Below are 16840 nucleotides of genomic sequence, written 5' to 3'. Positions count from 1 at the left end.
AAAGAGGTATATCATGTATAAATAATTAACTTAAATATAGCCAAAACTCCTATCAGATTGTTACCTATTAATTATTTATGATTTATGTTTTCGAATAGGCCTTACCATACCTAAAGTATTTTTAAATATTGTTGGGTAATAATAATTCTATCTACAATTTCATAAGCATTAGAATATCGTAACGAATTAAAATTAGTAAGAGTTATAAAAACCCGTCTATAAAATAGTACGTTTAACTTTCACCGAGGCTAATAAATAATTTCAATAAAAATGGGCTTGAATACGGCGGGGAATAGCTACGTAAGCTGTATTTGCTGTAAAACGTTTTCGTTTTAATAACATTTACATATTTTTTATAAAATGTCAAAGGTCTGTTGATATTTGAATATTAAATTATAGATTGAACCTTTTTAGTTCTTTTACAAAGTGGTAATGCTAAGAGAAAAGAAAAAATATGCTATGACACTAAAAATTAAAGTAATTTAAAAAATATATAAAATATGTAAAAATGATCCGCTAAGGTAATTAAAATAATCATAGCTTTTTATTTAGTACCCACTGTTGAATCTATATTTTTTTAAACTTGGCCGAATTATGCCTTTATGGCATAATTCGGCCAAGCTAGTCAAACAACACAATATTTTTCTATTTCTTTTTCAGAATACTATAATCTATTCTATGTCATCTATTTTATTACTTTAAGGGCCTGTTTTACAAGTATCAAGTAAATTGTATTACACAGTTCTAGTTACAGCTAATGTAAATAGTTCTCAGTTTATTACCATTTATTTGGAAACATAGATTTGTGTGTAACCTTTTATTTGGTCGGCTTATACATTATTACGTTGCATTTACTCAGGATTTGTAAAACAAACCTTGCACCTTAATAAACGTATACTCAAGCTTTAGTAATTATTCTGAGATTACGTATCTATTTGATATGACAAATGACATTAAACAATTAAAATTGTCCTTACTTGGCACTTGAAACTTCAGTCTAGTTTCCACATATTATTAGTATCATGAGATTTGTCCCGGTACAAAAAAAGAAACGCGACGATAAATAAAGCTACATACACACTGTACAAACTGCACCCGAGGAGCCGAACAGTTTTTCAATCTCACTACAAATGGTGAACATTTACAAAGCTTAAGGCTTAGAACGGCACGAATGGCGGGCCACAGGTGTTGCTTTATTGAAAAAAAAGATACAAAGTACTCGTTTCCACACGATTTGATGCCAGATTGATGGTTTTTCAGGGTAGTTACGGCGTTCTCTTATTGTTTCTGTTTGTTTTTTATTTGGCCTAACGTATGTGTTTACGTTTTGGTATTTCATACTATTGTTATTGATTATGAAACAATGTTAAAGAATTGTATTCATATCAATGGGATTTTATTTATACTTACAACTAGCTTTTGCTCGCGGCTTCGCCCGCGTGAAGGAGTTTTCCGAGATAAGAGTCCTACTTTATCTTTTCCTGGGACAGAAAGTATCTTCCCAGGGTCTTCAACTATCTCCGTACCAAATTTCACAACAATCCGTTGAGTAGATTTTGAGAAAATCGATAACAAACAGACAGACAGTAAAAGGGACTTTGTCTTATAATATAATACACAATTTTATTTTCATTTTCTAGTTTTAACCGCATTATAATATCTTATAATAATAAACACCAATAGATCTGTATTCTATTTGAACACATTATTGGGCGCCGACCGCAATGTTTATTTTATGGAATGACGTACGCATTTCAGTTCGCCACGCGTATCATGGGCCTTGTTAATAAATCTGTCAATCGACCCTTGACGATACAATATGACTTTTTATAATTGAAAAGGGGAGTCTGTTGCTTTGAATGAGTGACGTGTGAAGAGAAATGAACAATTTGAAGCTTGAATCACAGTAGCTTTAAATTGGCTATTGTGGTGTTTAGGTAGATATATTTTGACTAATCCTTTGTTAATTTAAAATTGGAACGCTTTGTCTCATATAAAATAATAATAAATAAATAAAATCTCTACTTTGAACCTTATAAAAACAAAATTGAAAAATAAAAGCTACTGCAGCCAAAATTGTTACAGCTATCAACCATTAATATTTAATTAACTGTTGTTTAATTGTGAAATTTATACTCTGAACGTATTACAGTAGGCTTTAAATTTGGCTAACAGATAAAGAATGCGTACCTTCAGGGATAGTCTACTCCATTTGTATGTTATACTCCCATTCTCTCGCCTTTGCTTCTCATGTTTATATTACGGAAAATATTACTTAAATATAATACCCAAATATTTTCTTTACGATGTTCATGCAAATGCCCCAAGGTATCACTTTAAGTTCAGCCATATTTTCTCAAATTTACAGGGGCTTTTATATCTTGTGAATTTATACTTTCATCATGATAGAATAAAGAACATACCATCTCCACCCTTTTACTGTGGCTGAGATTTTCAGGTAAAATAAAGGTAAAGCGGCCATCTCTATAATTTAAGATAAGAAGCTCGTAAAAGATGCTTACCTAAGTATAGGCAGGTAACTGGATGTTATAACGTTCCTTTACTTGAAAACATCGGCCTCCGCGAGTCTTAACAGTACTCTGGAACAAAATTTTACATTTTTATCGACATAAACAAACACATCATGCATTTATCCCTGAAGGGGTATGCAGAAGCGCAATCACTTTTTGTCACATGTGTTCCATCCCATGATGTCATAGGGGACAAGCCTTTCGCCATATCGGGCACAAATTCAAGACACCGATCTGATACTGAGCATAAAAACCCAAATACCACTTTGCCCGACCCGGGGTTCGAAACCAGGACTATAGAGCGCTGCCGTACCGCGCATGCAGTACAACTAAGCCACCAAGGCAGCCATTTTTATTAACAAATATTTATATTATAATATTAACGTATGCGATAAACAACTCGGACCTCGTAGGCTAGAAAGTTATCCGTTTACATCCGTAACATATTTAATTTATCTAACAAAAGTTTATTATCTCTTCGGATACCCGTTACAACCATTATAAAGCATCGATAAAGAGGATTCTCCCGTAGAGCCCTATAAAAACAGACCTTCATAAACAAGCAATATCTTTTATAGATTCACATAATTCGTTTTCTCTTGCATTTACGTGAATTTATGAAAAAATAAGTTACAAAGAGTTTTGAATTAACATCACTGTGTAGATCAGACAAAGAAAAATACTCAGATTCAGTTAGAGATGATGAAAATAGTGCCGGAGTCGAAACGTTTTTGTAGAAAAGTCAAACGGTGCCCGCATCGGTAGGTTTGCGACGATAAAACTTCGACGGGGAAACGTTCTGAATTACAAAACAAACCGTACCGAAAAGTCGGAGCGCAGATGGCGGCAGGTGTCCCCAGCAACTCGCACGTCCTCTAATCAAGCGGAAATATGTGCTCGGACGACCGATCCGGGACGACCGACGACCGGGCCGGCCGACCCGGGTCCCGGCTATACCTGAATGTTACAATTCCGCACCAGACGGCATTCGAATCGACTTCACATTCGGTCAGTTCTAACAGGAAATTTGGATTCCGTTTTGAGCTAACTTTCTGTTTATTTTCTTGATTCATTTTACAAGCGCTCGCCTATTTACGTACCGCATTTACGTTTAACCGTTTCGACTGAACAGATAAGGTTAAAAAGGAAACAATGATAAAAACTGAATGGGCACTCTTACAATCAATTTAACAAATCCTATTGAGGTTACGTAACAGGCTTAAATTAATGTAGTGGCGCTGAGGAGAAATCTTCGTTTATCTCAGAGAAAGCGAGTTATATCAAAGATTGTTTTTTTTATGTTGAGTAAAGCCGATTAGAGAATTGTTAGTAACTAGACTTATTTACCCGAGTAACTAAAATTACGTACAAAAGGGTGCGCAATGTAGCCCGGTTTAGTACTTTATTGAGCGTAACAAACTTTTATGGCAGCTAATGAACTCGTCCAACACGACTCCGACTCGTTTGAAAACACCTCTGTAAACAATAATGTTTGGTACGATAGCCTACTCGAATAGAAATGTATTTCAATTGCACATATTGAAATAATTATAACACTTTTTATGAGGGGGAAAACGCGTTATCCCTACCAACACTAAGATAGAATTATGTTGGTTGTACTATTCCATCAACAGCTTAGCAACACAGACGGCAGCATAAACCTAAACCTAACGCACAAAGCTCCACAAAAAGCATTTAAATTAACCTTCATTTACAACTCCAAACCGCTGATAACCGACTCAACACTCTTTTGTTTTTAGTAACCACATCGCATTAGAAAAATCTCCGCGGACCTTTTGACATTTCGCTAAAAGGTTCATTGCGTCTGATTAATGCTGTAATTCCATCAGTAGGGAGCACAAAAAGACAGTGGAAGCATTTAAACGCTGACGGCTCACGAGACGTTGAAAAATTGAGGGTATTTATCTAAGCCGTGTATCGGAGCGGGCACCGGCTATTTTAAACCGGTCATAGTTAAAAGAGAATTTGCGGCCTACGAAACTAGAACGAATGATTTCAAGTCGGGTTATCGTTTCGAATATCTGGCTATTGTTAAATGTTTTATGATGTTTAGTACATTTTGTTATGCTATTGCGAGGAATATATTTAGTCTTATATCTTCTACTTCGTCAAAATACTGTGAAAGGTGTCTTTAATATAACCTATTTTCAATTAGTTTCCACCATCGTACTTTATAATTCAAAGTATGGTGTTGCTAATCTTTATTCGCGGTCGTATCGATTACCAGACAAGCGGCGTGCTCCTCTCGTCATTCAATTGTTTTAAAAGACCAACCAATTATAAACCTAAAAACTTTATGCATAAGAACACAATTTAATTGAAATGAGGTAAATAATGACTATAATTCGAATTACCAAGACCACCTTCCCTTACGCGATTAATCGAGTTAGAGTAATGTTGGGCGCTTGTTACAGCTGTCCGATCGATCGCTGTAAGATAAGCGTGTTTAGGGGACAGCCACCGGGCCTTTATGTCTTTATTACACAATAACAGAGGCATAAATCGCGCCACGGGAGGGTTACTTTGACTGATAGACACCGTATAAAAACTAAAAAAAATCACCGTCATTAATAAATTTCACTTTTAAATACGTTTTAAATCGTTCGTTTTATGACGACGTTGATAAATGATAGCAAAATTGTGGGAATTGTTTTGTTAAAGGATTATAAATAATTTTATTGTGTTTTTCAATTTAGATAAAATTCGATTGAGAATTTTAAATAGTATTAATACTTTATTTTTAAGGACAAATTTGAATCGAGAATGTTCTAAATACTATTTTAAGTAAGACTTTATTTTCTCGGTAGCTATGTGGAAATAAATTGTAAAAGAATTTTTACGCTGCACTCTGGACAATCAGAGAAACGGAATAGTTTTTTAATGTAATCATTCCGTAAAAGAAAGAACATTTGCAGAATAATAAAGAAGTCTTTACTTTGCAGAAAAAAAACTAAAAATTAACTATTTACTACTCTGGTTCTTTTTGTCCTTGCATTTATTTTAATATTAACTAATCCTTAATTATGCGTAGATAGCATAATTTTGTTTTTTTTTTTCATGTATAATTTTAAAATGTAGGTACCAATTGTAATGTTGACCTACACCTCAGTCCGCCCCTATACCACGATGGTTGCAAAATCTTCAAAATGTCGCGATAAATTAAAAAAAAAAAAACAATCTAATCCGAAAATAGTTTTATTTCGAAAGGCTAAGCTTCACACAGTATCAATAATTCCTTATTCTCAACGATGTCTCATTCACGGACTTATAAAAGCAATTCTCACCGCAGTCAGCACGATTGCGATTTTATCTTCATTCGAATACTCATTAATGTCACATAATGAGGGTTTTAAATATAAACTGTATCTGCTACAAAAGACCTGTGAAGCCAAAACCAGCTCATTAGCATACTTGGCTAAAAAAATCAAATTAATCCGAATGAAAGTAATATTTTCTGTGCAACGTTAACGAGGTAACTCGCTTCGGCTAACAAAGTTGCGCGATGCAACCGGCGCCTTTAGAATCACCGTCCGCGAATTCCTTAATTTTCTTTACGAAACTCTTTAAATTTTCCATCGCTTTTGAGATTCACGCTGTGAAACTGTGCCGTCTACTTAGGTGTTGTGTAAATGTTTTAAAACGTAATAACGAGGTTCGTATTAAACGGCAATGTGCTTGTTACGTTTTTATTGGGTTGTATTTTTACAGATTTATCCCCGCGGTCCCTTAAGGTTCGTCCATATATGTATCGCCAGGTCGTAACTTCGTAACATACTGTAAATGTTCCATTTTTCCGTCTATCCTAAGTATTTTATGACCCAACGACAATAGCATCTATGATGTATAAAGTTATCTATGACTGGACAAAAGCCGAAACGACCGGGTCGTAATGCTTATCGTATTGGAGTCGTATCGACATACGACCGATCCACACACGTATACGAATACTATATTACCATACACATGTGGACACACCTTTACAACGCTTTGTAGAACGTGGGCCGGCGTTAAAGTCCTCGTGGGCGGTATATTTATTCATACACATTGTGGACGTTGCTTTTGTCGTTAAACCAGTGTATAAAGAATTTTCTATGTAGAACAGGTAATTTTTCATCGATTGTATCGAAACGCGCAGTTTATAACGCGATCTTGTCTCTATTCTGTATGAAAAGCGAACACAATCCTTGCTGGTGTGGGTGGCTGGTTATCGGATAAAGCATTTATAGCTTTGTTATTCAGTACGTACAGAAATACAGTGTTAATTTATTTCAATGAAATATTTTATGCGTTCAAGTCCGCCTTATGACTTAACAAAACACGTCTAGACTTAGCCGTAAGATAGCATTATCGTATCATAAGATACTGTATTGGGATGACTTTTATTAAATATAGATAAAATACGTTTTAGCATAAAATAGCTAAATAATTTCAAATACCGAACAGCCACTCAAATAACAATTGTTACAACAATCAACAGTCCACTACAATAAAAACCGAATTCGTTTTCAAGATGCAATTAAGCAGGCCGGCCGACGACCGTCCGAGAATTTATCTCTTGCTAATTGACATGTTTTGAGCATCTCTTCATTCACCATCAGTGAGGCCACCTTGCAGCTCGATGAAGAAAAGCATTTATTAAACTCGTCAACAACTGAATGAATGTCCTCCTAGCCGAATTTCGGCTACGGCGGCCAAACCCAATACACAGGTACACTCCCTGTTTCTTCATTCTTATAGTCCGGTGATACGGCAAATCCGACATGACCGAAGAAAGATCAGGCGCAGGAACAATAGCTTTACATGCTTTCCGAGGCACGCGGGTATCACACCGCCAACTTCCACACTCCGAGCTGCGACAGAATTACTTTCAACCCAGTCACAATTATTTTGGCCCGACCCAGGATTCGAATCCAGAACCTCATCGCGGTAGTGGTACTCGTATATTACAACTAAGCCACCGAGGCAATCAAACCAACAACAAGTTTATAACTACCAAATTCGACGAACAACAACATACCAAGAACCCATAAGTGTTATCTACAGAAACATAACGTTATGCAATGCTTACCATAAAACCAGTATAGCTCCCAAAGCCAGGTGTCCATCACCATGGTAATTTAATTCTATGGGACTATAATTAATCGTAACTATCAGACGTCTAAGTCGAAGCTCTTGTCCGATCGTGGAATTAAATTTAATCTGCACTTAAGATGAACAGGTGCGAAATTCGGTTAGAGCTAATTAGCATTTTGTAATATATTGTTAAAGCTAGTTGAGTATGAAAGCTTTTACCGTTTTATATAAATAGTCTTAAAAATACAGACTTCGTGAGTGAGCGATAGATATGTACTACGAACTAGATTTGGCGTTCTGAACATTCGCTGTGTTCAACTGCTATCCATTCAAACTGACTTTAGTATGGTCAATATTGAGCTTGTGGTTGTGCGCGGAATGGTGCTCATGATAGAAAAACTCGAGTCTAAGTGTAAACTTGGATTTGAATAAAAAATATTAGTCAGATAAATAAAATTGTTTGTTATACAAGTGAATAAATAGGTTATAACAGTGGCGTTTCAGTTGCAATTTTAGATCAGATTTCATAAAACAAATAGTTTATATGGACGTTCGTGTCTATGAAATGTACGTCAATGTAGTGAGTTCATTTAGATGTGAAATAGTTCAGAGGCGAGGAAAGTTACGCAAATATCTACAAATTATTCGCAACGGTTGCATGAAACCATGGAAACGTAAACGATGCAAAATATTCTAAAAAATAAACCATCTAAGGCCGTGGCCACATTTAGTATTTCCATATGAATTGCTTTAAAAAGCACATTAAAACTTTTCGCTCGTCGCTTACACAAGTCTGACAAAATTTGTGAATATTCTCGGATAATGTCATCCAGCAAACGAGAATAATTAACACACTATGAATCCTTCCAATTTTTGTTGTGGATTCTATACACATATTATGATCGAATACAAAATATAAACGCTCATTACGACTTATTCCTCAGAATTTTGGGGAATTCCTGATTGCACCTCTGCCTAACACTTGGTAGGCACAAGTGAAATTAGGACACCCTAGGGATGAGAACTTATCACCATCTAACTTATCATATAAGGCACAATTTCCAGACTCCAAGCCGATATTAAGTCGATAAATCATCACTTTACCTGACTCAGGATTCGAATCCGGGACCTCAGGGCGTTGTCGCGCCCACACACATAATACAACGCCGCCACCGAGGCAGACTTCCAATTCATTTATATTTAAAAATTAAATGTTAATGATAGGGTTATAGCCATTTGTATGACACTGCAAAATCGCTTTTATGTCGTAATACGTTTAGATACATTTCAACGCCAAGGTTCAATGAGAATTTACCAGGAAGGTAAATAATTTATTATTGTGAAACTAATGCAATTTATAGTCTATAATATACGGATTTAATGCTAAGGAAAAATTACTTGAACAGGTGAACCTTCCCAGTTGTTTCCATTCTCATGAAATATGAATGCGTTTCCGAGACAAGCATATGATTACACGTTGACATCAAATTAGCTTAAGCCACAGTAAAATGAATTATAGAAAACCAAATCATTAAAATAATTGCAAATTATAGGTTCCGCGACCTGACGTCATTTAATTTTATTGCACTGCCATCTGCCGGTGGAGACCAGCAATTAATATTTCATATTACCAACATTAACAAGATGCGGTCGTGTAAAATATTGCAAAATTTTGTTGATAAAATATTTCAGTTTAAACTTTATGAAAATAGAGACCATTTTTCACAATAAAATCATGACACTGTGTTTCAAACACTGCGATCATGGTTATTGAAGCTATTCATTTTCAAATTGGCGATTTATTTATTTATTGTACTCTATACATATGATGCAAAGGCGCACCTTATACCAAAGCCATTCTCTACCAGTCAGCTTGATTGGTGACCTAGTTTTATTTTAAACATATAATAAACCGTAATTGTAATTCTATTTGTGTTGAATAGGTTGCAATGATAACGCGGCTTTGCCATTAGGTATTTACGGCAACAATCCTAATGTGTTTCGGAAAAATCTTGGCCGCTCTGGTATGGGCTGAGAGCTTGTACGAGCTTTCGGTCAATATGCCGGTGTAAAGTATAATATAGTTAAAGACTCGCTAATAAGGCTCGACCGAGATCTCGGTCTCGGTCTCGGTCTCGGCATTCTCGGCTATAAATCCAGCCGAGAATTTTGTCTCGGTTCTCGGCTAAAAACCGCCGAGATTCTCGGCAATTACCGAGAAACTTTGTACGGAACAGAATGAGATTCAAATTAGCGCGCGGCCATATTCGTCGCTCGGTGTGAGTGAGTGAGTAGGCAGTCTGCATTGTGATTGGTTGGAGTCCCAGTTGGTGAGCTGCGGCCGCCTTCGTGCCGTTCGTTCACGGTTTATTTAGCCATTGTTTATTGTTGTTAAATTGAAATTAGTTAAAATATTCTAGTTAATAAAAGTAAGTAACAAACCCACATTAGGCCAGCTTGGTGAATGCCTAAACCCTCTCAGTAGGAAAGGAGTGATGTTCCCAGCAGTGGGTTCCAATATTTAATACATCGTATAAATTGTATAAATGTAAGTACTTTTTAACCGACTTCAAAAAAAGGAGGAGGTTGTCAATTCGACGGGAATGATTTTTTTTCTTTTGTATGTTTGTTATCTCAGAACTCGCTCATTTATGAACCGATTCGGAAAATTCTTTTTTTATTCGAAAGAATTTCTCTCCAGATTGGTCCCATCATTTTTTTTTCAACATCGCTTCAGTAGTTTGGTTTTAAAACTAAAACAATTAGAATAATTATGTCGTCCTAGAAAACGAAATCGCGAATTTTGCTTTCCTATGACGTTTTTAGTTATGTTTTTGCATTGAGTTTGATTGAGTGTACTTCTCATATACTTATACATATAGCATAACATCTTTTCCGAGTGTCAGGGGTAGTCAGAGGCGTAACATTTCAGCGCGATAGTCGTACTGTGTGTGAAACATATCAGTTGTGTTTTTGGGTTGGGTTTAGTTGACTCTACTTCTTACATGCATATGTATATATATAGAAGGTCTATTTTTTACTAACACAAAAAATAAAAATAATTTTAACAAAAAATTAAACCGTCTTCAAAAACCACTCAAAACCAAAAAATAATTTCACATAACAGGTATATATTGGATACCAATTTTGGAGTTGGTGCCTAATTAAAATTGCTAGTTAAGCTATATTTGTTGCATAGTCCATCTATGAGCTAAATTTCCTATATACCTCATATACCTGTTATGTGAAATTATTTTTTGGTTTTGAGTGGTTTTTGAAGGCGGTTTAATATTTTGTTAAAATTATTTTATAAGTATTGTTTTGCTGAGTTATTACTTGTACGATAAAAGAAGACAATCTTTGAAGGGTGAAAATACCGAAAAAAAAAATTATACTATATTATGTTATTTGACTTTGATTGTTAAGGTGATAGCTTAAGGTCCATTTTCATACATTTTGTTTCACCTTTAATCTGGGTAACTAAACAAGTATTGACAAGTAAAGAATTTAAATTCACGTCTAGTTAGTGATTAGTTCTCGCAGTTGAAAGAAAAACGTAAAAATAATTAATATGCATGGATATTTCGGCCTTTAAAATTTAATACGACGAAATTTTAACAGTAACAAACACAGTTAGTTTACAGTTAACAAATTTTTTATAGTTTATTCATGAAAATCATGAACCGTCTATTCTCGGTCTCGGTTCTCGGTCTCGGCCGAGATTTTATTTCATTCTCGGTCTCGGTCTCGGTCTCGGCCGAGATTGAAAAACCCGTCTCGGTCGAGCCTTACTCGCTAACACTGACGACCCTATGTTTAATTGTTAATTTTGAAGCGATTCCGATAAGTCTAAACTGTTCGCCCTAAGGTTGGGGAGTTGACAATAATTCGTTTTCGCCACCACAAAAGGAGGGGCAATGATCACATTACATTCTCAATAATGTTACGGTCTCAATAATTGCGAGCATTTTACCGTACTGAGTACAGTGCACTCTTAAAATCAAATTACTTAAAACCTTGGCTAAACTATCAACCTTCAAGACCTCGTGCCTCCTATTAGTTGCCAACCAAATTACTTATAGCTACGATTAATCTTTGTACAAAATACTGAAGTGAGAAATTATTTTGAACCGAATACAAATGTCATTGGCGAAACTGTCCCACAAAAGTAACCCTTTCTCGTTTTCCGCCCCAAAGCGCGGGCGTCGTGTATTGCCGTTTTATTGTAATAACCAGGTAATATGACGTACTCCCTACTCGCCCTCCGACACACGCACGATACACGCACGACTTGTTACGGTAGCACGACTTATCGGACTTATTCGAGCGGATTTATTTTTAAAATACATATTTATTTAATTTAATGAAGGTTCTATTTATTTAGTATGATTGTAACAGCCTTTGTGAATTCGAAAAACATAAACAATAAGGCGTCAGGGTAAAAAGTATACCATCAAATTAATTACCTAAAGGTATTAAAGACAGTGCTACCATAATATTTTATAAGATAAAAAAATATAATTTGTTAATAAAAACATTCCGTTTTAAGTCATTTACACAAAGAAAATAAATAATGAAAATTATTTCTTTATCCCCTTTTGCAATCACCTGTCTGGTAAAAAAGAAAATTACAGCCAATTTTCAGACCGTAATTGCCCAAATGTATTACAAGTTATTATTAATTATTATGCGCCAGTGACGGCATGCGGCGGCTGTACTGTGAGGCTTGAAAAAATGCAAAATATACATTTAATTTCCAACCCCTGTGACGCAGTGTGGGGTGAGGTTTCCAATTAATTAGATACCCACCTGCCAAGCGAAATAGTGTATTATTGTTATATAAAATGTGGGCGTTTTCCTCGACGATCGCTTGCCCATAATCAATGGTTAGTTTAGTAGTATTTATTGACATCTTACTTGTTGATATTGGTGTTATTGGTGTTAATAAATAATTCCGCCAGCAGTAACATAAATATTTTCTGTATGGTGGACGTATTAATTATGAATGTCTTCTATTTGTATCGAAAATCACTTCATATAAAATATCTCATAGTAAACTCCGTATAGAACCCAGGCTTATTTTAATCGCATAATCCCCTTTGTTGTCTAACACCAACAATCTTTAAGTTATGCAAGTAATCCTGTGGTTAGCTCCGAAATTCTAACACTAGACGAGACAATCTATTGCAAACAGTCCTGGACTAATAAAACAATCCAGTCTTCCTGAATGTGAACAGTGTTGATTAAATTACTCACATATACAATGGCTGGTGTGATTAATTATCCTAAGAAGCAAAAATAAATAAAAAACCGCGATAATATCCGAAAAATATTTTGTATTTCAATGTCTTACATTTGCTAAATCCTATACAAGTTATTAGTAGGATGAAATAAGAACAAAATTAATCAATGATAATTCAATTATTCTTTTTTACCTCCAGTTTATAAATTACTTCATGGAATTTATTTATCTCGCCATTGAAAAATCAGCTGTAAGGCTGACATCACAAAGCCTGAAATCTATTAAAACAATTTACATACCGTAATAGTCGCTTGATAAAAAAGCTTTGGTGCATGCATTGTAGGATAAAGGCCAATTTAGTACCAAAACTTTCTACAGGGTTTTAAACCCAGCTAAATGTAAATCCAAAATGGCGTGCAATACTTTCACCCGATACATCACCATGATAAATTTGCGACATCACACCTGGGACAGGAATATATTGCATTGGGTGAGCTGGACCAAGTCGAACATGTATTACGTTATTAAAATTAAATAGTGTAGTGTCTGATTTAAAAAAAAAAAACATATTTGCTCTGTTGGTGTTTATTTCTCTTTTTTGTAAGGTAAAGTAATTTATTTTGACAAGTCGGTCACCAATTATGATTATCGTAGTCTGTAAAAGTCCGCAGAGCCATAAAATCCACCGTTGCCGTACTTTGCTGTAGGAATAGACTTCTTTCCGAGTTTCCTTATATTTAAGGGTTTGCAATACGCAATATTACTATAACAAAATAATTCTAACACCTTACTACATTTGAAAATAAGTACAGCTCAAACAAAAAAGCTCATTTCAATCGATACGTAAAATATGTTAAAAATATTCCGTCGCAAGCACCTAACCCACTAACTCCCGCTGCGGAGTTCGTGGGGTGTTTACCGCTCGCCCGCAGATGTCATTAATGTGTTTTAATTATATTTCACGTCATTAACGAGTTAAAAAAGGCCGTGTATCATTGTTAAGCCTATTATTTATGTTACACAAATAGAATAGTCAAGTGGCAAGGTTTAATAGAAATAATGAAATAATTTATTTTCATAAGGCTGCACACAATGAAAACATGCCTACAAAAACTAACCACAAAATTATAAATATAAATGGAAAGAAGATATACAAAGTTTTCTTAAAATTATTAACCGTATAATAATCAATCATAAAAGTTTAAAACATAAAAATTATACACGAGAGGTTTATTAAAAATAGTTCAGTAATAGCGCCCGCGCTAGATGAACAACACAAATAATGTGGCCACACAATTTTGTACCGTCTATTTGCGCTCAGTTAGCCGCTTTCTACGTTATTTTCTTGAAAAATTGCCGCCGGCGCTTTGCCTCGTTGGAAGAGCAAATTTGTAAGTAATATTTATGAGAGCACGAGCGAAATAATGATATGTATATTATTTGGGTCCCAGAGGCCGGGCGCCGGGGGAGCTGGAGGTAACAGCAGCATTTGTCAATGCCCGCGCAGGTGAGCCGCGCCTGATCCTGTTATTACTTTATTATTTTTTTGGTCGTCCATAACGCCCGCGCTTCCTCGCGATGCTCAGCAGCCGCTGGTTTTAATACATTAACTTAATAGACACGTGTGTGGTCTTGTAAATTCCAAGGATACGCATTCTTTAAAATTCTCGGCGTAGGTGTGAACGATGTTGAGAGTTTACATACTGATGATTTAATACACATAAAAATAAGAACGCCGGCCCTGAATAAATCGTACACAAGACGTCCTAATACATTAATGGTGTTATTTTCATCCTTGCGTCGGTAGTCTACCGACAATTTAATAAATGTCAGATACTTGAGCATTAATCCTCGACAGTCATTGACCGGATCATAGCCGAAAATCTTCAGTAAGTCAGTGAGCGAGCCCGCGGGGCGCAAGAAGTGAAGAACGACGTCCATTAAGGAAGTGAATACATTTAAAATAATCGGCTTAGCCGTCCGACGTTGACGTATATTCGTACTTATCTCACGGAGATACCGGCACAGATATCCCGGACTAATCCCTTACACAAACATCTGAAAAAGACTCGGCACTCCTTGTACGGCTGATCCCTAATTGAATGGGCTGCGAGTAGCTCTTTGACATGAACAAAAGTGTATAATAATTTATGCCTATAATCTGACGCGCGCTGCGCTTGCCAGACTTTTATTCGTTTTCGGAATCGACTCTTTATTTCCCTTTGTGGGATTCAGATATTAAGTGCGCGATGGCGGCGACAGTCACAATATTGTAAGCATACGTTTTTTTATCTAATTCTTCGGGCGCTGTCATGCTTTCCGGGCCGCGATATTTATGTGTGGCTAGATAAACGCAATATCCAGGAATACAAAATTGTTTCCTAAAACAAAATGCTAAATTGTAATTATATGGAAGTAGAATAATTCTGTCAACTAAAATAGATGTAATATACACAACGAATACTTCGGCCGTTCTTCAGAGTAATCAGGACGTCTCCATTAATTTTTAAGGACTTCCTTTGAGAAGTGCGGTGTTTACTCCGAAAACAAGGAAACTTTTAATGGAGTTACAATTCGTTGACCCTCAAAAACAGAGTTAAGAAAGTTGCCAGTTGACACTCATTCTACCGCAATTTCCAATTAAATGAAACTGAATTTAAAACAAAATAATATGTCATAGTTTAATTATCAAATACAGAGATTGCACAATTAATGAATGTAATAGACCAATCTGACCCTCTCAATGAATAATAAACCTTCGCCCTACTTTACAATTGCTCTCAATGAGCCAAAGTATCATTACGTGCATACACAAAAGATGTAGTACATTATGATTTCTTATGTTTACGCGAATGTTATAGCAGTTTATATTACAATATTCTCCCGAAGTTTCAAATTGATGAATGAAGATATACATTAGAAATGGCCGGCAGGACGTAAACACCCAGGCGTTCGAATATACAATGTAGTTTTCATTACATAGAATCCAAATTCCATTAATTAACGAAATTTGTGTGTCGTCGTCTGTATAGCATGCGGTGGCGAGCGGTGTATACAAAATAGCAAACTCGTTCGATATTCCCGCAGCGTGCAATCAAACACGACTTATCGATTTCAGAGCTAAAACTGTAAGCGTGTCTCCAATTATAGGAAACATCTAAAGAATACGTAAGGACATTAAGTAGGCCGCTGGTATCATGTTCATCCATTATTACGATGCGTGAAGTTTTTCTTGATGTAAATTGTATGTACAATTTTTATTCAATTTGTACTGTTTATATATTAGAGAGTATTTGAATTGAAACTTTAAAATGTTTACTTATTACCAAAATGAGAAAAATAAGTAACGGTATTGTTTTAGAGATTTTAAGAAATTATACTTTACTGCCAACCCCTAATCCTCTAACCCCTCTAAACAGTAAAGGAAGCAGGTGCCTAGGGGTGAAACAATTTAATTCAAGACTGATATTATTACTTAGAGCGTAGTATTTTATATTTGAATAATAGCAGAGAGCGTCATATTTTGTCCATATTTATTCGTAAACCTCATTCCTGTACATCTAACACGAGAAACACATTTTATCTCCCTAGAACGAATGAATCATATAAAAATACTGTTGAGGTGAGTCCCCGATGACACTTCACATGTAGTGAAGTAGCTTCCACATCGAGGCGACGCCCCGGGATATGAATTATTATGAGAACACCGCATCTAAATTTGAAGTACTGTTTTGACGCGAACGTCTCCCATCCCACATGCATCGTCATGTTTGTGTACAAATAATTACGACATTTCTCATTGGAGTGTCATACCGGCTCCGAGTGTCTGCAGGTTCAAGAATGTAAACTTTTATAATGACTTGTTCTGTTCCTGCTTGCTATTTGAGTATACTTGAATCTCACAAGACCCATTAAGCATTATGAATAGGTGAATTAATGCTTTAAGTATAATATACATAATGAGAAGAGGAAA

General features: G+C 35.5%; 1 protein-coding gene across 1 annotated transcript in view; it reads right to left on the bottom strand.

The window, feature by feature from the left end:
- The window catches only part of LOC115441696 (protein artichoke), an 80436-nt gene that overhangs the window by 21890 nt on the left and 41706 nt on the right, over nt 1-16840 (bottom strand). Inside the window, 1 exon segment of the mRNA XM_030166587.2 lies at nt 2523-2600. The gene's annotated coding sequence lies outside the window, so the exon portion shown is untranslated.

This window comes from Manduca sexta, chromosome 25 (assembly GCF_014839805.1).
Source record: "Manduca sexta isolate Smith_Timp_Sample1 chromosome 25, JHU_Msex_v1.0, whole genome shotgun sequence".
Taxonomy (NCBI): Eukaryota; Metazoa; Arthropoda; class Insecta; order Lepidoptera; family Sphingidae; genus Manduca; species Manduca sexta.
The sequence above is the reverse complement of the archived record's forward strand: the minus strand, read 5'-3'. Positions and strand labels throughout refer to the sequence as shown.